Source organism: Manacus vitellinus, unplaced genomic scaffold, assembly GCF_001715985.3.
Source record: "Manacus vitellinus isolate BGI_N305 unplaced genomic scaffold, ASM171598v3 scaffold_18_pilon, whole genome shotgun sequence".
Lineage (NCBI taxonomy): Eukaryota > Metazoa > Chordata > Aves > Passeriformes > Pipridae > Manacus > Manacus vitellinus.
The window spans coordinates 11145835-11171284 of record NW_021939324.1 but is presented as its reverse complement, the minus strand read 5'-3'; the positions used below and the strand labels follow the sequence as shown (position 1 = coordinate 11171284).

At 37.8% G+C, this 25450-nt stretch overlaps 1 protein-coding gene across 1 annotated transcript in view; it reads left to right on the top strand.

Annotated features, from left to right (window-relative positions):
* LHFPL2 (LHFPL tetraspan subfamily member 2) overlaps positions 1-25450 on the top strand; it is a 78868-nt gene that overhangs the window by 10310 nt on the left and 43108 nt on the right. The window contains exon 2 of the mRNA XM_008924713.3: positions 6358-6409. The gene's annotated coding sequence lies outside the window, so the exon portion shown is untranslated. The remainder of the gene's footprint in view (positions 1-6357; positions 6410-25450) is intronic.

Sequence of the window (25450 nt, the reverse complement as noted above, 5' to 3'; positions counted from 1 at the left end):
GCCTTCTGAATCAGGAGACCCTTTTAAAAGTGATTCTTCTCTTTGTGTGTATCTATATGTGGAGACAATCTTTCATAATGTTCTTTTAGGTAGTAAAAAGAATAGGTCTAGGGAAAATAAAGTAAAATGTAATCACTAGGAGCTCATTCTTGTTGAGAATCTATATCTCAGTTTTACTCCAAATGGATTTTGAATAATAATTTAAACAATTAATGAGTTTAAAGAATATTTAGAACTTCTTACAAAATATGTGCTGTGACAGTCTTCAAAGAGGACATTATTAGCTTCAGGAAAAGCTAAACCTAGACTTTATACTCCTTGTATTACCAGGACATTTTCTTAAAAGATTGTTTCTCTAGCAGCTTTTAAGTAAATTTGCTCCAGAAAAAGCTTAAAACGAAAAAAATTAGAAAGGCAAAGGAAAGCATCTTTGTAGTATACAAAACCAAAATTAACATATTTCTTAGTTGCTGTTCAATTCCCACCATTCCTGGGGCTAGCTGAGTCTGCTTTTTAGCTCAGTCATTCCTGAGTCTGCTTTTTAGCTCTTACCAAGCACTGGGTAGCTCATTTCCTCTTCCTTGGGTTAGCATCAGAGGAGTGCCTCTTTGTGGGTTTGTGAGCTTGTGTTGGAGAAATGTCCTGGATGGAGATGCCTCAGGACTTTCAGAGCTCTGTAGAAACAGCAAGATGTACTCCAGAGCTGGAAAACTGAACAGATGAGACTTGAGTAAGGATTTTCATTTCTATAACATGATTTCACTGACATGCTCAACAAAGGCACATGGAAAGTTGCTCAGGGTCTCATCTTTATTGAATTTTACTTACAATGGTTTTGGATTTTGGATTTTGTTTCTTAAGACTGAAAATGGATTCTGAGACATGATCTGGAGAGGAACAGAATACAATTTAATGTGCTGTAAGTAGTAGTTCTAGCTTTGAATTAAGGTCTTGAGTGCATAATAGGCCTATTCATTGGATAATGTTCAGACAGACCATTTTCAGTAGAAGTAACTTTGCTTCGAGGCCAAATTGAATAGCCTAAGCTCAAGATTTTGTCACTTAGCAAAATCATTACATGGACCACTGAAGTGTTTCATGATTAAAAAGCAGCTTTTCACTGGTAGAAGGTCACAGGTGATACCTCTGGATGCTTTAATTAGATAAACTACTATTTATGTGTCTTCTTTTATTGCATTTGTAGAGATGAAAGCTGTGAGAAAGGTGTGGAAATTAGTTCAACATAGAAAATACATGTAAGGTGAACAATTTTGTTTTCCTGACACCGCAGAGAAGTCTGAATTTGTATTTTGAGGACTCTTAACAGCTTGTTAGTGTTTTGGTAGGTCAGTCCCTAGTTCTGGGTTTGGTTATTTTGTTAGATATCTTGTCTTAAATGTACAGGGAGTTTGAGTGATAAATCAGGTCTTCTTTTCTTTGGAAGGGAGAGGAGGATTGCGTTTAAGGCATTTTTTTTTGTTTAGGTTGAAACCACAAAACAAACAGGTTCCTAATTCAGTCCTGGTGCAGGATTACTGAAAAGTGCAGGAATGTTATCAGGCAATTTGGAGATTGTAGTGATTGTTTCATTGACTTGTAATAGTCACAGCTTTTGTCACCGGAATCATACTCTGACTGTAACTTTGGCCTGAGAAGGAGGTGTGGGATTGAAAACCAAACAAACCCTGCAGCTGTTGATTTAAAGAAACATTTGTGAGTGGGTAGAATAGAAGTCTTTTTTTTCTCCAGAACGGCATGATGGGATAGCTCTGCAGCTTTCTACAATGGGCTCAAGATGTCTACTGATTAAAGAAAACAGTGCATTAATTGCTTATGCCTTAACAAAACTCCACAGTTGACACCTCTAGACCTTCAGGAAAAGATAACTGAGCTGTCTCCCTTGGAGACATTTTCTTCCACTTCTGCCAGCAGATGGCTTTGTTTGTAAACTTAGCGTTTTGCAGGCCAGCATTTGGTAATCTGGGAGCAGTAGTTTGAATGCTAATAATACTCATCAGAAATTGTTATTTATTAAGCCATCTGACATTTATGAAGAATAGCCTGAGCTTGCCAAGTGTTTCTAGCTCATTGCTGAGGAGCATGCCATGAGTTAGAGCATTTAATTAGCAACCCCATGTCTGGGCCCCTGGGTATTAATGAGCCTCAGCCTCCCCTGGGTCCTGCTCCCACTCTTAGGTGGGCCCAGAAGCCTGTGTCAGACCAGCCTAGTGCTATCAGTCTGTGTGGGAGCTGTGTTACCAGTGTGCCTGTTCCAGTCCCAGCTGCTGTGGTGTTGACCTGGAGCCTACCTTTGTACCATGACTACCAGGCTGCTCATGGGACCTGCTTCTCTTACCACCCATGCAGGCAGCAGGTCACTGAGCAGTGCTGGTCCCAGGGTGAAGCTGCTTTCTCAAATCACTTCTTGTCTGGTTCCTCTCCATGGTGGCCAAGCTGCAGCCACCTAGAGCAGCTTTATGGCCAAACTGGAGCCAAGAAACAATTTCAGTAGCTGTAGATATACTTATTGGAGATGCTGCTGCAAAGCTTTGGCTGCCTTGAGTTGGCAGAGAGAAAGGGTTGATGAAGCAAGACCCGAGCACTGACTTTGGTGGAACTCCTGGTGCAGCTGTGGGAGAGGGACTTGCTGCTTTGCTTTACAGTCCCTGTGACACAGAGATGTGACTCAAGAAGCATGTTGTAAAGTGAACTTGTTAAGTGCTTTTACAATGCCTTTAAAGTAAACAATTTATGTCCTTTTATCCTCATGGATGACCCTAAAGAGCTCCCACTGATATCTGTGAAGGTGGGATCTAGCTCCTGGCTGATGTTCCATATTACTAACTTCAAATAAAGATTTATGCTTAGATAAAATAAACTTTAGAAGCCAAAACTAATTTTAGAGAGTAACTTTACTAAAAATAAATTTGCATATCTTTGGTTGGTAATAAATGGCTTGTTTAAGAAATGTAATTTGATTCATCTATGACTCAGGTGTTATTGTATTAGGTAACAGACTAAGAGGAATCTTTCATTCATACTGCAGGTCTCTTAATGCTTCTGTATTTATTCTGCTTAGTTTTGTGAGAATTGATAGGATTATAAAAGTGTAATATTTGCTTTAAACATTTTAATGATGCAGGTGCATTTGAGTAAAATATTTTTTGTAGTGTAAAAAAGTAAGTTTTTTTTCTTTTGTTCTCACTGAAATAGCTTGTAAATTAAGTTGCTCTATATGGCTCTTTTGAATTTACTTTAAAGTACATATGTACAGATATGAAGGATGACCTTCTAGATTGAACAAATTAGATATATAATACAAAAAACAAAACTGGAATTTTTGTCTCCTGTAGGTTTGCGAGAAACAGAGAATAATAAGTCTGAGAAGAAATTTTTAAAAAAATCTGGTTTATATCTTGAGCTGTTAGCTTCCTGTAGTGTTTAGCATTGTAATAAATTTAGAGGTTGGTTTCATTTGTTGGATTTTTTTAACCCACTAGAAGTATATCCCTAAAGAAAATACTTTCCTTTTCTTGTTTTGCTGTTATTTCTGAAGGTAGCCTGGATGACGTCTATGAAATACTACTTTTTTTTTTAACATTTTATTTTGTGTTGTTCTGCATTGATAGCAAAAGACAAAGAACCCATTGAATGCATTATTTCTATTCATAGTGACATAATTGGTCATACAAACCTTCCTGAAGTAAGTAAATATTTCTTTGATTTGGGTAATTGCTGTTATATAATACGTGGAAGTATCACGCAGTAGTATACTGAAGAAAAAGCTACTTGAAAAGGATGTTTTAAGATACAGCGGATATATCTGTATTCTTTTTTATATTTTATTTCTGCTGGGTAGCCTAAGTATACCTAATTCCTGTTGTCTACAAAGACAGAGTATGTGACGTGGGAATGTTATCAAACCAGTTGTGTTCTCTTATCAGTGTCCAGCCTATTTGATTCTACTGTTGACTGTAAATAAAAAGAAACTTGAAATCAATGGCTCTGCTTGGTATAGAGACTCTTTCTCCCTGAATTATACAAAACATTTCTCCCTTCTCTTGCAAATGAGAAGGGAGCTAAAACTAAAGAATGTAATGTTTTCACCTTTCCTTTGAGGGGTGGGGCTGATGCAACCAAATTTACAGCTGGTCGAGTAGAAAGAAAGAAAGAAAGAAACAGATTTTATGTATTTTTGCCAACTGTTGTAGAAATCCATCTGAGCTATTGCAAAATTTGTAAGAGTTCCTGAGAGAAAGAATGAGAGCATACATGTGTTTTTCTCATTCTGATTTGTTTGAAAGGATTTGGCCATCTGCAGCATACAGGAAGTGCGTACTGCCTATTGATGGTGGGATAGGGGAAGGCACGTAGAGTTTCTTCTTGTTAGTTTGGTCACTAATATGGTGCTAAAAGAGGATTTGTTTTTTAATATAATACATTCTCTCCTCTTTTTTGAATTTTTTCTTTAGTGTCTTGTGTGCAGGTGAAGAACATTGCTGTGCCTTTGGCAGGTGGATGTCTCTGTGAGAGAAGGCTTTTCTACAGCTTCAGCTGTGGGCTATTCCTGTCTTACCCAGCCTGTACTTCTCTTTCTTAGGGACCCCAGACTCCAAGCAAGGAAATTTTCCTTAAAAGCACCAGTTAATGGATTGCTCAGACAATTAGATTTGTTTACACATATTTAAAATTGATCCTTCATTTTTTGGTACTTCAGTTTTAAGAAAATAATTTGGCCTTTTTTGTTCTTAAAAGTAGTCTCTGTCTGTGCTAACACTGCTATATTTTCATTGCCATATTAACTTTTCGAGACAGAAAAGTTGGAGTAATCACAGCTAGTTGGTCCAGTCAGTTGGTTTTTTGGTGAGTTGTTTTTGTTGGTCTGCTTTTATTTTTTTCTGGAGTAATATTCTATGTGCCAAGAATTCAGAGGCTGTTTTAAGCTGTGCTTGACTTTGCAGTGCTCCTGATACACTTTCATCTGTCCTCAGCAGCACACTTTGTTAGAAGTTCTGCACCAGCTTTTCTGTTGTTAAACCATCTTCAGCAAGGCCAAATTATCTCTCTTTGTTAGAGTATACTGGCTTTCTGACTCACTTTGTTCTTTTATGTAAGGGGAGGTTCTTCATATATCCTATCCTGATGAATGTATAAAAATGCAGGATTTCTTTTTACTGTGAGAAATTCTGTATTTCAGCATTGGTGAATCAACCTCACCTTATTTTTATCACCTTAATTTATTACTTTTTGGTACTGGGGATCCAAAACTGGATTGCCTGTTCCAGATGCATATTCCTGGATTGATGGCTAAAGGCAAATAATAGGCTATTAGTGGAATCTTAGCCTGTAGATGTACTCCAGGATATTCTTGACACTCCTTACTGCCTTACTCATGTTTAGCCTACTTTCTGTCCAGACCCCCAGCTCCTTTTGGACAATGCTCTCAGGTACGTGGTGTGATTCTGTGGGTTGACCTGTGCAGAGCCAGGAGTAGGACTCAATGATCTTTGTGGATTCTTTCCAACTCAGGATAATCTGTGATTCTATGATGATATTTGTAGTCCTTCACTGGACCCTCTCCAGTAGTTCCTTGTGCCTGCTGCACTTCAGGCAGTGTGGCTGGAACACTTACTGGTGAAGACTGAGGCAAAAATGTCATAGAGTATGTCTGCCTTCTCCATGTCCTGGGTGGCCAAATCTCCCATTTCCTTCTGAAGGCCCACATTTTCCTTAGTCTTCCTTTTATCAATGAAATACCTATAGAAGCTTTTTTTGTTGCCCTTGACATCCCTGGCCAGGTTTAATTCTATCAGAGGTTTTGCTTTTGTAACCTGATTCACGGCTACTCGGACAATTCCTCTGTAATTCTTCCCAAGCTACCTGTCCTTGATTCCACCCTCTGTAGGTTTCACTTTGTTTGTGTCTGTCAAGGAGTTCCTTGTTCATCCATGCAGGCTTCCTAGCATTTCTACCTGACTTTCTTATTGTTGGAATGCATTGCTTCTGAGCTTGGAGGAGGTCATCCTTGAATATTAGTGAGTTTTCTTGGGCCTTTCTTCCATCCAGGACTTTATCCCATGGTACTTCACCAAACAGATCCCTAAAGACACCAAAGTCTGCTCTCCTCAAGACCGTGGTTTGTGGTTTTTCTTAGCTCCTTAGTGGTTGGAGTGATGTCTAGAATGCTGCATTTCTAGACAAGCAGAAGTGTCCTGGTAGCAAAATATTACTCATGTGCATGTAATCTCTTACAAGCAAAGTTTTTACCATTCCAGCCACCTATACTAATCTTAAATATTGTTTATCATATTTTTGGCTCTGTACCTTTCTTACATTTTACATCAATTATTTCTCTAGGTATTGCCAGGCATCTGAAGTGGTTGACCAAGCCTAAGGACTTGGAACAGTGGTAAGTAAATGAAATTCAGATTATATTATCTGTGTTTTCACGTGCTGTCTGACTCTGAAGTTTGACTGCTGCTTGAAGGATGGAAGATGTGCAGTAGGTTATGGCTTTTGAATGTTTTCTTCTGAGCATCAAGTTCCTTTTCAGAGCATTCACAGATTTTAAGAACAGGATGTAGTCTCAGTGATTGCTTTTGATAAGTGAAGCTTCCTCCCCACACCACCCTGACTTAGAAAAAACTTAAAATATTTTGGGTACATCAGTTCAGTCTATACTTGTTGAAGTGGTAACATGACCCATTATATTAAAAACTGTAGTGTTCTTTGTAAAATTAGATAATTTTCTTGATTCCCTGTGCTCATTGCTGATTTTTTGCATCTTAGGTGCTAATTATGTACCATTTTGACTAGAGAAGGATTCAGGAAGGATCTAAGGAAGAACTTTAAAAATTTCAAATACTTTAAAAAGGGAGTTTTATAATGCATTTATAAATATATTTTTTGTGCTTCCTTATCTGTAGGTATAGGCTGGCAAGGAGAGCCTTACACAGGCAGAGATAAACTCATCAACTCTTAATTGTATTTAATAATCATTGAATACAATAGAACAATAGAATCATTAAGGTAGGAAAAGACCTTCAAGATAATTGAGTCCAACCTTTGACCGAATACCATCATGTCAACTAAACCATGGCACCAAGTGCATGTCCAGTCAATTCTTGAACACTCCAGGAGTGGTGACTCCACCACCTCCCTGGGCAGGCTGTTCCAATGCTTAACCACCCTTTCAATGAAAAAATTGTTCTTGATATCCAACCTGAACCTCCCCTGGTGCAGTTTGAGGCCATTTCCTCTTGTCCTGTCACTAGTTGCCTGGGAGAAGAGGCTGATAGAAGAGGAGTATAATAATACTTTCAAAAAGCAATTGCATTTTCTTGCCAAGAGATAGGTATTTGGAATAATGTCATATTTCTGTTTCTCTAGTTTCCATAGTAGAGCCAGTTTATGTGAAAAATTTCATATTTATATTAGGAGATGTCATTTGATTTCAGTGCTGTTGGCAGCAAATATAAGTTTTTAGCACCTATGTATTTGGTTCTATGTGCTGTTGACTTTGGTGGCCAATACAGTGCAAATAAAAACAACCCTTGCCTTGTTTTTATTATTGTTTGCTTTAGTGACCTCTGAAAATCATGCTTGTTCTTCATTTCTAAAAATACCATTTAGTTAAAACTGAAGGAATTTGTCAGTTTAGAATATTAGCACTCATGTAGTTCTATATTTACTATGTCCTTTCTATTTGTGCTTGTATTTTGCCAGGAAAAGCAAATAAGTGAATTTGTCAGTTAGTTTTGGACAATTCCTTTTTGCCTACTGTTTATCTACCCCTGTGTCCCTATCCTCCAGTGCCTGACAATTGTCAGGACTGAAATACTGTATTCGTAGTGTCATTAGTGCACAACTGGAATGAAAGCATCATAGACAGTTTATATATCTTTATTCAACAAAAAATATGGGTATTCTTTCTTTCAAGTTCGATGCTGTTTAAGAAGTGGATAGTTAAGAATTAAAGAGACTTATTATTAATTTAAAATTGATTCTTGGCTAGTGTTACAGATAATGTAACTTATTTTAAGACAGTGTGTCTCAGACCAGTTAAGAGGGGAGTCCTGTAGCGCTTAGCAGTATAATAGAAACACTAGTACATGCATTAAGGTGAAGGTAACTTAAACAACAACTTGAGCAACTGTCAGCAGCAGTTGCAAGCCAACATAGAGAGTTAAGTGTAGTGGTGATTGATAAAATTGCACAGTTGATAAGATTAGTTCTGTGCAGATCTAATATGTTTGGAAAAAACCCTGAAATTATAACTTTTTCTTCATAATGAAATATGTAAATAATATAATTTCTCTCCAGATGCACTAATGAGCACAACAAAGGCTAGTTGTCTGGGTTTTCTTCAAAGGCTTTGCATAATTTGTGTTGGGGGAACATTTGAAAATATCTAAGCAGTTCATTCCCTAAAAATCTTCACTTCAATCGCAGTTAAATAATTCATAAAATTGTAACTGGAAGCAAGAAATAAACAACAAAGATAAAGATTTAAAGGATCAAATTACCTTCTGATAATCTCTTAAAGAAATCTTTGGTATTTTGATTACTCTTTCCTCTTCTTTTTCTCCCCAGTGTTTCAATGTAATTATAAGAACATTCCCATTCTTGCTGACTTGTATGTGTGCTCCTTTTGTTGCAATATGACTAGGGTAGAAGCTTATGATGCCTTTTCTAATAAACATGAAAGATAGACTGATATGGTATTACGCAAAAAAGGACCAGTTATTGTAGTTTTCCATATAATGCTACTAACCAAAACTTGATTGCTTAGTACGGGGCGGTTAAGATCCTTCCAGGACCTGCATATCACAGCTGATGGTAATCCATGCTCCAGTGAGATGCCTCAGCAAAGGCAGAGGCTGGTGTTGAACATCTCTGGAAAACAGCGGGTGCTTGGGGAGTGTTAGCCTCAGGACTCTGATGGGTGACTGTGAGACTTGTGTCTGAGGATTTGGAGGTTTGATCCTCTCTTTTAATAGCTGAAGTTTCATCAGCCACTTGCTAGTAATTTTGACAGAGGCTGATGCAAAGGTGCAGTTCTTGGACTGTGGACTTTTGTCATCCCAACTGCTCTGAAACCTACCAGATGATGTGACAAATATTCTTCTGCGTTACATGAAAATAAATGTTTTGACTATCTAGTCCTGTTCCTCTTTAGGTGATAATACTTATCTAACTTTCCTGGATAGGGTCCAGGTTGACACTGGAGGATGAGGGTTATGCTTTCTGGCCTTGGGAACAACTGAGAGAAACCAAGGTGAGAGAAAGCAATTAGAGTGCCTTTCTGAAGGTCTTTCCTCGTGTTGTGTTAACACTCAGAAGAAGGAATGCTGTGGTTTGCTCAAGCTTTTCTAGCTGTCATCTTATATATGTGCTGAACTTTGCCTCATGATGGTAACTTCAGGAATTACATTTTTTTGTTTCTGATAAAGTCATGCCATACTTTAGCTGGAAATAGAAAATTTGGTAATAGTTTTGAGGCACTAAAGGGTCTCTGTTAAACCCACACAGTTTACAACAGAATACAGATAGGGACAGGGAGTAGATTTTTGGGCTTTTTGTTTGGTTTGGGATATATGGCTTTGTTTATATCAGTACAGTTTTGTACTATGTACATAATGGCACAGAGACAGGGTGAGTTTTTACCTCTGGAATTGAAAAATAGTGTGTGGCCAGTATTCCTGATTTGACTTGGTTTTGTTAACAGCCAGAATAAATAGGAAGTTAAATACTTGTACTGCTTTTCCTCTTTGAATAATCTCCTTTCTGTGTTTGCGCTTTGCCTTTTCATTTTTATTTTTCATATAATTTATCTTTGTGTACTCCTTCTTTAGAGAACTTCGAGGTGATTTTAAAGCACTAATCACAAATTACACCCCACTTCTATTTAATAGAAACAATAGTAGTGGACTTTTTTTCCAATTTCTTTCCTTTTGTCTGTCATTAGAGGGAAGAAAGGACAAGTTACTGAGTCTGAAAAATATTGTGGTTTCAAGTTCTTTCCTTGGGAAGGCACTGGAAACTTTCAGATGCTGTAAACCACATTGAACTGATAATTTGCTTATGGAGTAGAAAAAACAATGGTTAATTTTAATGTTATTATTTCTGGAACTTAGTGCAGTTCCTGATGTGGAGATGCCATGCCACAAGCAGTGACTAAATAGCAGTTGCTGCTACAGGAAGAAGTGTGGTGTTGCAGATAGAACTGCCTGTCCTGACTCCTGCTTTCGACTTCTGCCTCTGTTGTTAACCTACTAAGTCATATTAGGAAAGGTAATTAATTTCTTACTCTTTTTTTTGGCTTAGATTGCAAGGCCTTTTGTCCAGGTACTGCGTCTCAGTTCATGTCACTGTACTTTGGTGCCTGTGGATTCCTTCAGTTGCTATAGTATTACTATTGTTACTTGCAGGGTTTCTCATTAGCTCTCAGGAGCTCACCCTGTGACATGGAATTCTGAAAACACTTGAATATTTGTTCTATGAGAAGAAAGCCAGTAATACTTTTCAGAGCCTTGTTTAATAGTGCATCTGGTCTTGCACAGCTGCAGGCTGATGCCAAAAGGGACAATATCACTTCAGCCTGTTCCTTCCCTCTTGCATCAGCCCCCAGTCCCAAGGTGAGCTTAAGGTAAGCAGCTAATTCAGAAAAAAAAAAGAACCTAACTGCCTGGGAAGGAAAACTAAACCAGATAACTAGCTGGCTTGGCTTGTCCTGTGGCTGAGAAATTACTAGATGTAACAAAAGGGACAAAGATGTAATAAGCAGCTGGAATTAGGTGGGGAGAGTAGTACTGTTTCTTTCAGCAACAGGTAATAAATATACCAGATGAGACATAGCATGGAAACCAAGGCTTATTAAGAGCTGCATTTTACAACCAGATTTTGAACACAGCAGAAGAATGTACTGTGTTCAATGCATGTGCACAATGGATGTGACACCCCAGCTTCAGTTCTGCTGATGTTAGCTGCCAATATTAGATGTTCTTCACAAAGTATTTTTTTCTAATACAGCTTTTAATTGTTTTTTTTTCCCCTCAAGTAACAGTCATCTTTGTGATCCACAGCATAATTTCAAGGCACATTTCTGATGCCTAAATATAACTTTTATTTAATTTTAATTGAAATTGAAATCCACTTAATCTTGCAAATTTAGCTGAGAGAAGTAGCTCTTGATGTGATACTTTCTAAAGACCTTGTATTCATAATTTCCCCTTTAAAGTCTGTCAAGAAACTTGATTTATCTTGAAAATGACTTATGTAATTGGAGTTGACTCTCTGAAGGACATTTTTCAACCACTGCCCTTTCTCTTAAAAATGTATACAACAGATTATATTGGTTTCTTTGATCTTACTTTCTTTGTGAGCCTTATGTAATAAGATCTTGTGTTGAAGGACCTGTGTTTTCTTTCCCACTCACCATAGGTTTCCATGAAATAAAGAGGGGTGAGCAGGACCAAGGATGAGAGAAGCAAAATGTTAAAATGATTTTGGAAAATGTAGTGACTAACTTTAATTGAAGAGCCTTTACATACAGCTCACACATGCTTATGAGGACATGAATATTTCTTGTCAATTGCATTCATGGATGAGGTTGCCCAGTAAATTAAGCCAAGCAAGAGCAACAACAGTTTAGCAGCAAAAAAAGCAAGTGTGTCTCTCAGAACACTGCAGCCCAGCAGGGACCTTGGCTCTCAGCTTAGCTGTCTGTACAACTGACCTAGGCAATGATGTTGCTGAAATTTCACATCTGTTATTTCTTACTGCCCACTTCTTTGGCAACAGCCAATCTTCATTTTTTCCGTTATAGGCAGCTGCTGGAACTAAAAAGAGCTTGAACTCATTTTCAGATGTGCTAAATAGACTATGTTTTACTTTTCTTTTTTCCCCCCTTTTTTCTACTACAGCACACTCACTTGTTTCAAAGGTGCGTGATCTGTGAGTTCCATGCTGTGTACATGTCCGAAGATAAGCAGATCTGTTAGCCTTATGCATGGAAATAATTCCTTAGAAATGGGGCCATCATAATGTCTGGGAAAAGAGATGTTAAAAAGAAGCTGTCAGTGAAAGAAGAAATCTGTATAGATTGAGAAGGACTGTGGTCAGGAGTCACCAATATTATCATTGAAACCCACTTTCTCCCCTGGCTGTGACTGACATTATGCAGAAAGTAGATCAGTGCTCAGAGCTCAATGGCGGAGCCAAGAACTTTATGACCAAGTAGAACTGGACTGCTTGAAATAAATAGTTCCTTTTGCATTTCTTGAGGCTGTCTTACTCTTTGCACTCAATGTCTCATAGAAGAATTCTCCTGTGTCCTTCTGGCCCTCTCTAGCTTAAGCTGTTGAAACTGTCAGACTATTTCCCAAAGCTATTAAATGGAGGGAGGTATTACAGCCTCTAAGCAAGCTTGCAAATAACCTGTTGAAGGCTGTTCAAACCCGTGTGTCTAAATACATTGTAGAATTGAACCATAAGAATATAGAATATTTTTTCCCAATAATTTATGCTGGCAGATCATGGAAAAAGCATTGAATGAGAGTTATGAACTGAGAACTGGCCAGCTTGGTGAGCAAAAGTTTCTGGCTGAACTTTTTTTGAATACCAGAGAACCACCAAAATCTCTATTGCACTGATTTTTAAACCAGCATGAGATATGACTTAATCAAGGACATGTACTAATACATGAAATCAGGAATCCCTGACAGTGGAGTGCAGCGATCTGATCATGCTGCTGCAGTTCTGCATAGGTGCAGTGCTTCCCTCAGTCTGGTAGTAAAAGATCACTGGAAGGTAATGCAGGACTTGGGACAAGGAGTAAACAGCAGAATATTACTGACTCTCAGTGCAATGGGAGGAATGGATGGGAGGAGGTGAGGTAACATCTGACCCAGAGGTGAGTATCTCCTAAAATACTTCAAGATGCCCATGAAAAATGCCTTTAAATTTAGTATCTTATTTTTCTGAATATTAGAATGGTATTCTGGTGAAATATTGGTAAAACTCCAGATAAAATTATATATTGTTGTAATTGAAAACAGAAAAGCTATACTAAATGTAGGCTGATTATTTTCTTTCATTTTGCAATTTTTATCTCTTTTAGTTTTTTTTTCTCTAAAGCAAAGTAGTTTTGTCTAGTTGGTAGAATGTTGCTATTGTCCTTTACAGTATGATTTTTAAATCCACCTCTTACAGAAATCATACAGGAAAATAAATATTTTCATAAAGATTGTTTTGGGAGTAAAATTTAATGCAGTAGACAAAGAAAAAAATTATAGTCTCTAAAGATTTATGGATTTTATTAAATGAGGAAAAAATCCTTCCCTGCAGATAATTTTTTTTCATGTATTGGAAAATTTGAAGCTGAGAAGAACAAAAAGAAATTCTATACTAGGGAGGTCGAAAACATCCCTTGAAATCCAACTAGTTTTCCAGATTGTGTTGAGCATATTTCTCTCTTGAAATTGGCTACTGTTCATATTCCTTCCTGAAACTGTCAAATCTGTTAGAAGTATGATAATAAAGTACTCTTGCATGCACATATGTCAAGACAACATTATACTCCATGAAATTAAAGCATTTTCTGGGTCTACCTTCCTGGCATTCTCACCAATCTGTCCGCTCATGGATGTTTTTCTTTGTTACGGAATTTTTTTTTAATGACTGTTTTCCTGGCAGCTGGAGGGACTCTACTTCAGAGGTACTCCTAGCATACTAATGATTCTGAAATATAGAGGGGATGATGCTTTTTCTGCATGTAGAATATCTAAGTGAATCAGAAGAAAATTGACCAGATGCCATGGCTCTTACTTAGGAAAGACCTTATCCTATTTATTTTTACTTCTTTTAATCAGCAATCTGTGTGTATAGCTCCTTCTTATTAAAGGCAATCTATGAATAGTAGTAGCACACTTTAATTTGTGCTACATTTCACCAAATTATTTCAAAAATTCATCACCTCTGTTTTAGGATGGTACTCAGCTAACAACAGTAAAATGGGAATTAGGATTACCTGTGCAAATTCATATTTTTTAGCATGTTTTGCAACAGTCTGAAAGATTGCTGTGTTGTTTTTTTCAAATGTGTCTTGAGACACAACTGAAAATTTTATACCTATGGAAAACCTGTTAGGAGTTGTGTGTGTTTCCAGGTATTTGAGCATCCTTAGAAGAAACCTGCTTACGTTGGCACACTGCTAATAATTTTACATGTTAGAGCATCAAATACCTCTACATACTGAATAACCTTCTAATGTTGCCTGAGTTTGATTAGAAATCATTATAAAGTGTAATTAAGATATTTGAAGTGTAGTGCAGTCATCAGAGAAAAGGAATTATATGACTGATGAATTCTTGGCTGATGTTATGGAATGTATTAAGTGTCTGTAGTTGTGATGGTCTAAGAAAACATCCAGAAACGGAAAAAATAAAAGGATTTTTACATCTATAGACCTTCTTCAGTAATACTCTGGAAAAATGAAAAGTTTCTGCTTTCACTTAAAAGTACCAAGTTTCAATTTCTCTGTTAAAAACGTTTCTGTTTAAAAAGTTGACTTTGTGGAATTTCACAAAGGTTGGTGAAAATTAGAGGAACATATTAAGAAAGGGATGAATAACAAACAAAGCTGTTAAAAAAATAAAAGATGGTGGCTAGAGAGTTCTTAAAAAACTAAGGTTGAAAGCTGTTAATTCGCTGACTCCCACAAAGTAAATAACACTTGTTGTTCCTCCCACACCCTAAGACAGGAGCTAGTAAATGAGGCACATTACCTGTTAGACTATTGCAAGAGATTGAGGAACTTCTGAGAGTTGTGGTGTCTGCTCAGTGTAGCACTCTGCTCAGCTTTGGGTGTAATGCTGTGGTAGAAGGTATAGCAGAGAACGCAGAGCAAAACCACTTTGAGAAGAGTTTTACTAAGTCATTCTAAAACTAGACTGTAGAAAGGATGAAAAATTAGCTGTAATTATCTGGTGCACTGGAAGAAAACTGCAGGGGCTTGCTTACTCAGTGTGAGATGTTTGGACTTAGATATCTACAAAACTTGTGATGAAGTCTTAATTCCTCTGCTTAATACAGTAGGCTGATGATACTGAGGATATTACAGCTCCTGGTCTGCAAGCTCTTATTCACATTGCTTAGTGGTATGAAAATTCCTTTTGAAGGTGACAGTCTGCTGTGAGTACACAGAGAGCTGTCCTTAAGTGTCTGCAGAAAAGGTCTGATGCTGAACTGGCTATTGCTTTGTTCCATTTTCACTTTTTCTTTAAGGAAGAAAAAAGGAGTTACTTCTACTTGAAATCTGCTGAAGTGTTTTGCATAAGTAAAGACCTCAGTTTGCTCAGCTGTTGCATTACTTCCCTTTTTGTGAAAATATTTTGAATCTAAACAGGGACTTTGATTCCACTTTTTTCCTTGTTATTACAGGCCTACTAAAAATTGTTGTCATAAGACATTATGCTACAATTCTATTTACACAGTTCTTAAATCCGTATTTGCCGTGAGTAGTCATACCTTCCACCAGGATTGTTAGGTTTGATGACTAGAGAAGTTCAGCAGCCTTTGGTCCCCCTTTATGACTGCTGTTGTGACAGAGCAGCTAAAAAGAGCATTGAGCTCAGCCCACTTGCTGAGGCCATCACCTTCATCTGGGGCTTGTTCTCACAGCTTAATAACTGGAGTTTGGTGAGAACTATTGAGTCAAATGCCATCCATTTGTTCTGCTAAGAGCCCAGCTGTGGATATATAAAATCCCCTTTCTCTGTTGCTTCTTGCAACAACAGATTTAATTGTTACGGGCTCATAGGAACCAATTAGATTAACAGATGTTGAAGGGAGCCAGTTTCAGGTCTTAGTGGGAAGCAGTAATTTGAGAAGCCTTGTGTAAGGGCTCGCTCACCGAGGTGATGAGTGTCTGGGTTTGAGGCTGTGGGTGCCATGGGTGGGAAATGAGAACAGAAGATTTTTTTCTTCTCTTGTTCCTCTACTGATTTAAACTGTTTTGGTCATTGCTGAATAGCAGTGTCTGCTCTCAACAGTGGTTAGAATTTACAGATGTTTATGTGGATATTGAAAGACAGTGTGTTTATGGCACTTGCTTTTCCTAAACTTATTAAGAGTTTCAAGGATATACAGAGGAGCTGAATTTTAAAATGTGTAAGCATGTTTATACTACAAGACTTTTATGCTTTTCCTCTCACTGTCTGATTTAGATAGTGTTGATTCTTGCATGCATTTTGAATAATATTTGAATGGTCTTGAAATTATAGAATAAAATAACAGCTTTTAGCAACAGAGGCCCAACCAGTGTTGTTTTCTTCCTGATAGTACTCATTAATTTTATTGGGTTGATAAAGGAAGAAAAAAACAAAAAACAAAACAAAACAAAACAAAACAAACACAAAAATCCCCAGACAATTTAGCTTTATCTATGTTCCTGCAGTTTTTGACTTGTTCCAGCCTATATGTGGGTGGAACGTCATACCATTGCTATTGTAAGCTGTCCAATAAATAAATACTTGTTTTTCTCTGAAAGGAAAAAAAAGGGAGTTCTCTCCTTAGGGAAAGTACACAAGAAAGATGACACTTTGGAATTTATGTATGTGGATCTTAGTGCACTGCCACTCAGAAATTATCATTAACAGATGAAAAACACCTTTGTGGCTGTCTCTTGGTTTTGTTGCAACAAAATCTGATACCAAATAGTCTGACATGTTACCAAGGGTGTCACCTGCATGCTTAGTGACTTGATGCATAGCAGATTCCTCTCCCCCTCACTACAGTAATGACATCGTACAATGTAATTTTGGACACCATGGCTGAGGCTCCTAAACGTATGACTCAAGGAAAACACTCATGATAAAATCACAAAAGCTGGAAATCATCTGAGCTCTCTTGGTTTCGATAGGTATCAGCTATAGTTGCACATTTCTTTACAGGATCATGCTTGTAGATTCACCTAACAGCATGTTTTTGTGGTATTATCCATGCTAATAAAAGTGAAATTAATAACACTGGGAACTGTGCAGTGGTGTTTTGAGGATGGAACTTTGTTTTCTGTGCCAACTGATGAAATAGTAAGTATTGATTTAAGTAATTATGCCCATACTTCACTAAGGGACTATATAAATTTGACTTCATATTCGCTAAACATAGTATATTAAATAATATGAATGGAACTTTACAGTTTAATTCATTGGAAGCTAATGTATTATAAAATATAATGCATTTAATAACAGGATCACTTTCCAAAATAGGTCCATAAAGCTGGGCTTTCAATATTCATATGAATATTTACAATCTTATGCATGAGAAACAGAAGTCAGAATAGCAGACTCCAAGGTGAAAAGAAAATGAGACCATTTTCCACTTGAGTTTAATCTGTAGATCAGTTCCATATGCTCAGCTGTTTGTGTGTGTTAGCCCTGTTTCCTAACTGGCAAAGGGTGCAATGATGCAGTGTCTATTGTACAGGTCCAGCAATTTGTAGCATGCCTAAATCAGTGAGCATTATATGAAGTTATGTATTTTGTCAGATTTTCCAACCAGGGTGGCCTAATCCACCCAGTTTTTTAAGACATTTTTAAAATGTTGGCGATGTTCAAACTTGGAATTACCAGCACAACTGTAAGAGTTGTTACATGATCCACCTGGATTTAATCCTTGCAGTGAGAAACAGCTGTGGCTTTTTCAAGAGCTATTCCTTTGTGTGCATGCAGTTAAGTTTAAACAAGGAAGGGTGTCTCCGTATCTGTAGGAACATAGGTACACATCTGTCCAGTGTTCGCTGAAGGTAGGTGAAAAACTCTGGTTGGCTTCAGTGAGCAGTAACTACACCTTTAACAGTGGAGTATATGTTGAAACACACTGAAACACATGCACGCTAAAAGGCTCATCTAGAACTTCACAGAATTTGGCATATTATTTGAAAAATCCTGCAAAAAGGTTGTTCCCAGAGCACTACTATGTAGCTTTGTTTCTTTCTCCTCATTATATTTGAGGCATTTTTGTCACCTCTAGAGTCTATAAATCGCAGGGTTAGAAGAGGCCTGGAGAGTAATGTAACAAATATTAGCCACAGACATTTTGAAAGTTTTGGAAAAGAGGAGAGCAACAGAGAACAGCACATAAAACATTGTACCTTTTGTCGGTGCCCTAATTATTTTGGAACAAAAATTGTTTTAATTCTGTGATTTAAGGAAGAAGGAAAAGACCTAGTCAGATTCAAATCTGTCTCTCAAAGCCTTAAGTCTGATATTTCTATGACATAGTCTAGAACAAAGTCTGTTGAGTAAAATATTTATTATTTGATCTAAATTTATTACAACAAAATAGATGTTTTTGCCATGAAAAAGTTATTTAAGCAGTGATGGAATTAAGTTGGTTTGCTGACTTGTGATCAAGTCCATACTCTAGTAAGGAACATATTATTTTAATGAAATGGATGCACAAGTCTTTGTGATCTTATTATTCTGATCATCACTTGATAAAGATCTAGACTGAGTTTTCCAGTTGCTAAAGCATTTTGATGACTTGTACATGATGGCTTACACAATAAGGGTTGATGGCTATGCTGATTAACGTCCTGCCTTTATAATTTCAAGAAAATAAGAGTCACTGTCACAGATCATTATTACCACCTTTAATTCTTAAATGTTAGCATTAGTGTTATCTAGTACTAGATAGTAGTCACATCTGTTAGTTATCACTGAGCGGAATTGTCTACTTGCTCCTTTCAAAAGGTAAATTGAATTGTGCCCCTTTGTTCCAAGGCAGAACAATTGCAGTTTTGGTACAGAGCAGTCCTTCACAGGCACTTGTCCTTTCTGAAGCACAAAAGGCTAAGGGGAGTTGTGGTTTTGCAGACGGAAAAAAGGAAAACTTGGGATGCTAAATCACACAGACATTTGGTAAGTTGTGTGCAGCATATTGAATACTAGTGAACCAAGAGCAGATTCCAGCCCTTTATTTGCTGAGTGGAAAGCCTTCCTGCAGCGATATTCAGAGAAAAGCATTGTGTTGCTTAACTTCTGCTCCTTTTTAGCCAGTGTTGTAGAAACTATAAATTATGGAGCTTCTGTCAGTGCAGTATTCTAGCACTGTATTTTGTTTACCCATAGTTACCACCTTTGAAATGCAGAGTTGCTTCATGCAGTTCTTTGTTGTTCTAAACTGACATTTATATGTTATAAAAAATAATCAGTATTCAAACATTAATTTTGGGTCTGAGGGACAATCTGTAATTCTTTCTCTAAAAAGAGGGTACTGTTATGCCTTTAGTGAGAGCAATAACTTTTATTCTGTAATGGTGTATGACTGGAGAGGGACCAGTGAAGTGTGATCTGTAAGTTAAAAGATGTTCTTCCTGAAAGTCAGCAATGGATTTGTTGTTTTATCTTATTCCAGGATTAATAAGAAAACATTAGTTCTTGCAGAGTCTGTGGTCTCAGGTTTGAAGTCTTACTGCTATTCTCACATTTTAAAGATGACTTTAGCTCAAAAAGGGAAGGAAAATAGAGAGCTGCTGAGCAGATGGGAGGCTCATCGGTAAGCTTCTATAGCAACAGTTTGAATGTTGCTATAACAGTAATAAGTACACCATGCTTGTTTGGAAAAGGATATTGGGCCAAGACACATTGAAATGTGCTTTCATGGAATCTCTTTCTAACTTAGTATATTCTCCAGAATAGTTTGCCATTGTTTCAACTTGCTGTCTCCCAGCTGACACTGCCTGATCTCAAGCTGGTGAGGAATTTTCTGTGAACTTTCTTAAAACCTGAAACTTTATGAAATCAGTATTTTTCACAGGCCTGTACTACAGACATTGCTGGAATTGCTGGCACAAACTAGAGACAGATTTGTTTGCTCTGAAACAGTGAACAAAAAAGTAGCTGGCCACATTTCAGCCGAAAGCCCTGTGGTGTGTCCTTGTTCAGTAATATTAGGTCAAGATCCTGAAAGTCTTGTCTGTGGTTGAGGTGATTAACTCTTGTCATGGTGGGAAGTTTGAATGATTTCTGTTTCTCATATAGAGAAATATATGTCTTTTATCTGTAGTGCATAGGAGTTTGTTGTTGTTTTGCTTTATTTTACATATTTTTGGGTTAGGTTTTGTTTTGGGGGGGATTTTTTTTTTTAACAAAGCAGAATTCAAACTTTTTTTCCAGGAGGGGAAAAAAGCTGTTTGACAGACTAAAATATATTGCATACTAATGTTAAAATTGCTAGAATACTTCCAAAAAATCTTCCTGCTATGTTGGTTAGAAAACTGAGTCATGCTTCAGAAAACTGAGTGTGCTTCATTGCTGTGGTTTGATTTATATTGCCTAATTGCAGCTAGATTTCCGGGGCTTTAGAAATGGTCATTTCATTAAGAAGAGCAGTAGTTCTTTATTTAAAGAAGAAGAAAAATTTCTGGCAGGAGGCAAGAGAGTCTGTAAATACAGATTGCATGGGACCTTTTTTGTGTGTGCGTATCTTTGTAAAATTGTCACTGAAAAATAAATGCCTATATCATAATCAAAGGCCATTGTGGGTTCCTGGCTGGAAACAATTTGAGTCCTTGGAAACCATTTGAATAAAATGCAGCAAACACTGAAGCTGAATTCCTCAGTACAATCTGTTTTGTTTGGGTTTATTTTAATATGTTTTTAAAATAAGAGTAGAATAGCCACATATTCATTCTTCAATAGGAATGGGATATTTGATAAAGAGTCTTGGCAGGGTTTCATTTTATAATAAAACATGATTTGAAAGTTTGGGGGGGGTGAGTCATATCTTTGTTTCTCTTTTGTGTTCAGATGACTTCTTTGGAAAATAAACTAGATGAGTTTGCTTGACGGCAGCGTAGGATAGAATAGACAGAAAAAAGTTGGTCAAGTTTATGCTGGGGTGAATTTTCACTGAATTTTAGGGTGTTGAGTTCTGTATCTCATTCATGCTGTCAGACCTTACAGATAATGTCTCCTCGAAGGTGATAGGCATTAATGTCAGACCAAGCCTTAGCTCCCCATTTTGGTGTGGGAGCTTGAACAGAATGCTTGGCGCTAGGAGGAGGCAATGTAGCCTAGTGGCTTGACCATTGCTGCTGAGTGTCAGGGGTTGTCTCTGGTATATGAGAGTGGTGATCTGGGGCCTTCTGCAGCACTTTTATTTGCTATGCTGTTGTTGTGCATTGTTTATGTTAGGGCAGCAAATCTGTTTTGTTGTGTACAATTCCTCTGCGGATATCAGAAAAAAGAATTGTGAGGAAAGAGAAATTTTTAGATCATCTTACTTCTGTAAACTTCCTGGTTGTTTGTATTAATTTTGGAGGAGACATCTGGAAACCCTGGCTCCAAAAATGTTAAAACTCAGCAGGCAGCAAATAGCAAATGTACAGAAGGGAACATCTGCAGCAGCCACAGGATGACTTTCTGTGCCTCTCCTCAAGACTTCCTCAATGACATCTTCACTGACAAGCTATCTAAGACTTTGATGTAGAAGAGAAGAGAAGCATATGTAAGATATGATCCTTCTGAGTTATTAGTGGGTATTACAAAGCAACAGAGATGCAAGTGGCTTAGCAGATGTTTCCAGTTAACCATGACTTCTTGTGTAACTGGTGGTGATGCTTTAATCCAGGGAGAGAACAGAATGGGTTACTCTTCCACTAATACAATGTAAATACTTGCACAGAATAAAAACAATTATGCAGAGCATTATTCTGTGAGGTTGTGGTTCTCAAACATAGAATCACACTGGTTATCTTTCTAAAAAAAAAAAATTGAAAATTTGGTAGGGCTAGGTGATTCCATCTCATATATACATGAGCTATCTTCATGATGTTTTCCAAGCCATTAATATCTCTATATTTCTTTATTTCATCCACTTTAATGCTTTGTTTTCACCATACATTCTCCCATCTTCAGATAAAGCTAACATATTGTCTCCATTTGTCTTGTTTTCCTCATCAGTTTGTCATAATTTTCCTTTGTTCTTCCAATGCCAGCCATAATGGAGACATTTGCTTCTTTTATCTATACCTAAATGTTATGGATCTCAACAGTGAAAGGGAAGTATGACAGGCAGGCTATGACAGGTGAGCTGTAGCTGCTCCAACCTGAGAGCATTCATGTGATGAGTTTTGCAAAAATTGGATTTGCCAGGAGCAGCAGAGCTTTTGTTTGGTACATGATTACAAAGAACTGACACCTTTGCTTAGAGATTGAGAAAGTATCACTGGTTTTCTAGAATTTAATGTAGGATCTCTTGGAGAGAGGGATCTTGAAGTGGAAGTTTGCTTCTTCCTAAGGATATGTTGCAGACGTGTTGATAGGGATCAGACAGATGACTGTCTGTGATACAAAGTGTTAAGGGCATGCACTGGCAAAACATTAACTACTTGTTTTGTCTTGCTACCATTGTGGTTCTATGGTCCATTTTATGATTATACTGGTAGACCAAGGTCAAATGCAGGCCTCCAAAATTGTATGATGACTTGTATGATCTGGTTTTTTAAGTACCTTTCCACTGGATCTACATTCTCCTGCTTTATTTATCTGTTAAAATGTTCTCATACTAGTTATCGAAGGAGGCAATTTAAAATTTTGACGAACGTGGCAAAGTTCTTCCTATTGTCAGAACTGACTTCTAGGCTTCAGATGCAATTTTCATCAACTCATAAAACAGCATAAGGAAAATTTAAATTAACCTTGCATCATTCCTACTTAAAACAGAAATCTGACTTGAAACATCAGCTTTTTGTGTAAGGAATTATGTTTGACTTGCCAAAAGATTGTCTTAAAAAGATATAAAAAGTTTTCCCTTGCTCTTAGGATGATACTAACAACAGTGATAAACTGAGAGCCTGTAGATTGCACTTTGTGGGGGAGAGGTGAGTGACAAGCAAGGGAGGGGTAAATACAAGTACTTTTCTTTTCCCCTAATATTATAACTCTATAGGAAAAAGCTATTTAGATGGGAATTGAAAAGTATAGATTAAAATGGCAATGAAACAGAACAGGAAAACCAATTCAGCCCACATCTGAGAAGCTCCATTATTTATCTTTTTAAAAGAAAGACAACTACCAACAGAATGAATTAATGTTGTGCTAAAAACATTAAAAAGTTATTCTCACTTAATAATATATCTCATAGCTGGATACAATTTACTACACTAGAGAAGAATTTCTTTTCAAACTACTGTACCTATTTTTTGTATGTTACTTTCTTTTAACTCTGTGAGATTAGAGAGTCTTCTCTATATGCTCAAATGCAAGCAGTGCAGTGACGCTTGTCTGAGGTGGTTAAATTTTGAAAATCATTTTCAAATTTGTTTCAAACAGTTGTCAGCTCTAGCCGATGGCTGCAGTTGGAGAATAACAGATTGTTTTCAGCTTTGTGAATGGTGTTTTTCAGCAAGCATTGAAATTCAATTTGCAAGAACTCTTCGTAGCAAGGAGAACCTTTCTCTAAAAATGGTTGTTTATGGTTGTTTTTGTTTTTTTTTCAAGTAGCCCACTATAATCTTTAATCCTGCAAAATAGAGATTCGTTGCTCTGTACACAAAACTCAGGCACATTTGTATGCTTATTATGTAAGTAACGACATTTAAAAAAGAAGCATATTTTTATAGGCTACTATGTGAATTATACATCCAGAACAAGTGGTGGACCGATCTAGCTGAAAAACTCAATTATGCACAGATACAGGTGATCACAAAGGTTTCTATGAGGCCTTGAAAACAGCATACGGGCCTACGTACCAGATACAAAGCCCTCTACTCAGCGCTGATGGTCAAACACTTCTGACAGATAAAACCTCCATTCTGAATCGATGATCTGAACACTTTCAGACTCTTTTCAGTACCAACCGTGTAGTCCAAGACTCAGCTATTCAGTCCATCACACAACAACCAGTAAAGTATGAATTGGATACTGCTCCCACTCCATCACACAACAACCAGTAAAGTATGAATTGGATACTGCTCCCACTTTAGGAGAAACCCTCAAGGCCATACAGCAGGTGAAAATCGGTAAGGCAGCTGGGGTTGATGGAATTCCACCCGAAGTCTGGAAACATGGGGGCCTTGCACTCCACACCAAATTTCATGAGTTCGTGGTGCGCTGTTGGGAACCAGGTGAACTACCATCAGACCTTCGTGATGCAGTCATCATCACTTTGTATAAGAAGAAAGGAATTAAATCTGACTGCTCAAATTACCGGGGTATTACTCTGCTCTCCATTGCTGGCAAAATCCTGGCAAGAATACTCTTGAACAGACTAATACCCACTATAGCAGAAGGAATCCTTCCTGAAAGTCAGTGTGGTTTCAGAGCCAACAGGAGCACCACAGACATGGTATTTGTTCTCAGACAACTGCAAGAGAAGTGTAGGGAACAGAACAAAGGTCTCTATGTAACCTTTGTCGACCTCACCAAGGCTTTCGATACTGTGAGCAGAAAAGGTCTATGGCAGATTTTGGAACACTTAGGTTGTCCCCTCAAGTTCCTTAAAATGATCATCTCACTCCATGAGGATCAACACGGCCAAGTCAGATATGGCAATGCACTTTCTGAGCCCTTTCTAATAACTAATGGTGTGAAACAAGGCTGCGTTCTCGCACCAACCCTATTCACAGTCTTTTTTAGCATGATGCTCCAAAGGGCCACGGCAGACCTCAATGATCAGGATTGTATTTACATTCGATACCGTACTGATGGAAGCCTTTTCAACCTAAGGCAACTGAAGGCCCACACCAAGACCTTAAACCATCTTGTCCAGGAGCTGCTTTATGCTGATGACGCCGCCCTTGTTGCCCACACAGAAGCAGCTCTGCAGCGTTTAACATCCTGCTTTGCAGATGCTGCTGAGCTCTTTGGGCTGGAAGTCAGCTTAAAGAAGACAGAGGTTCTCCATCAACCTGCACCTCAGGAAGTCCCCCATCATCCCCACATCACCATTGGCCAATCAGAGCTCAAATCAGTCCAGCAGTTTAATTACCTTGGTAGCCTCATCTCCTCAGATGGTAAGATTGACAGAGAGATAGACAACAGGTTAGCAAAGGCATATAGTGCCTTCAGAAAGCTTCATAAAAGAGTTTGGCAAAATAAACACTTGAAGAAAAGTACAAAGATCAGTGTTTACAGAGCCATTGTGCTGTCTACTCTTTTATATGGATCTGAATCATGGGTCATCTACCGCCACCACCTGCGTCTCCTAGAAGGCTTCCATCAACGCTGTCTCCGTTCAATCCTAAACATCCACTGGTCAGATTATGTGACCAATACGTCTGTTCTTGAACAAGCAGCAATCACAAGTATTGAGGCCATGTTGCTGAGAACACAGCTGTGCTGGGCAGGGCACGTCTCCAGGATGAAGGACCACTGCCTCCCTAAGATCCTGCTTTATGGTGAACTTGCCACCGGCTACTGCAAGAGAGGAGCCCCGAAGAGAA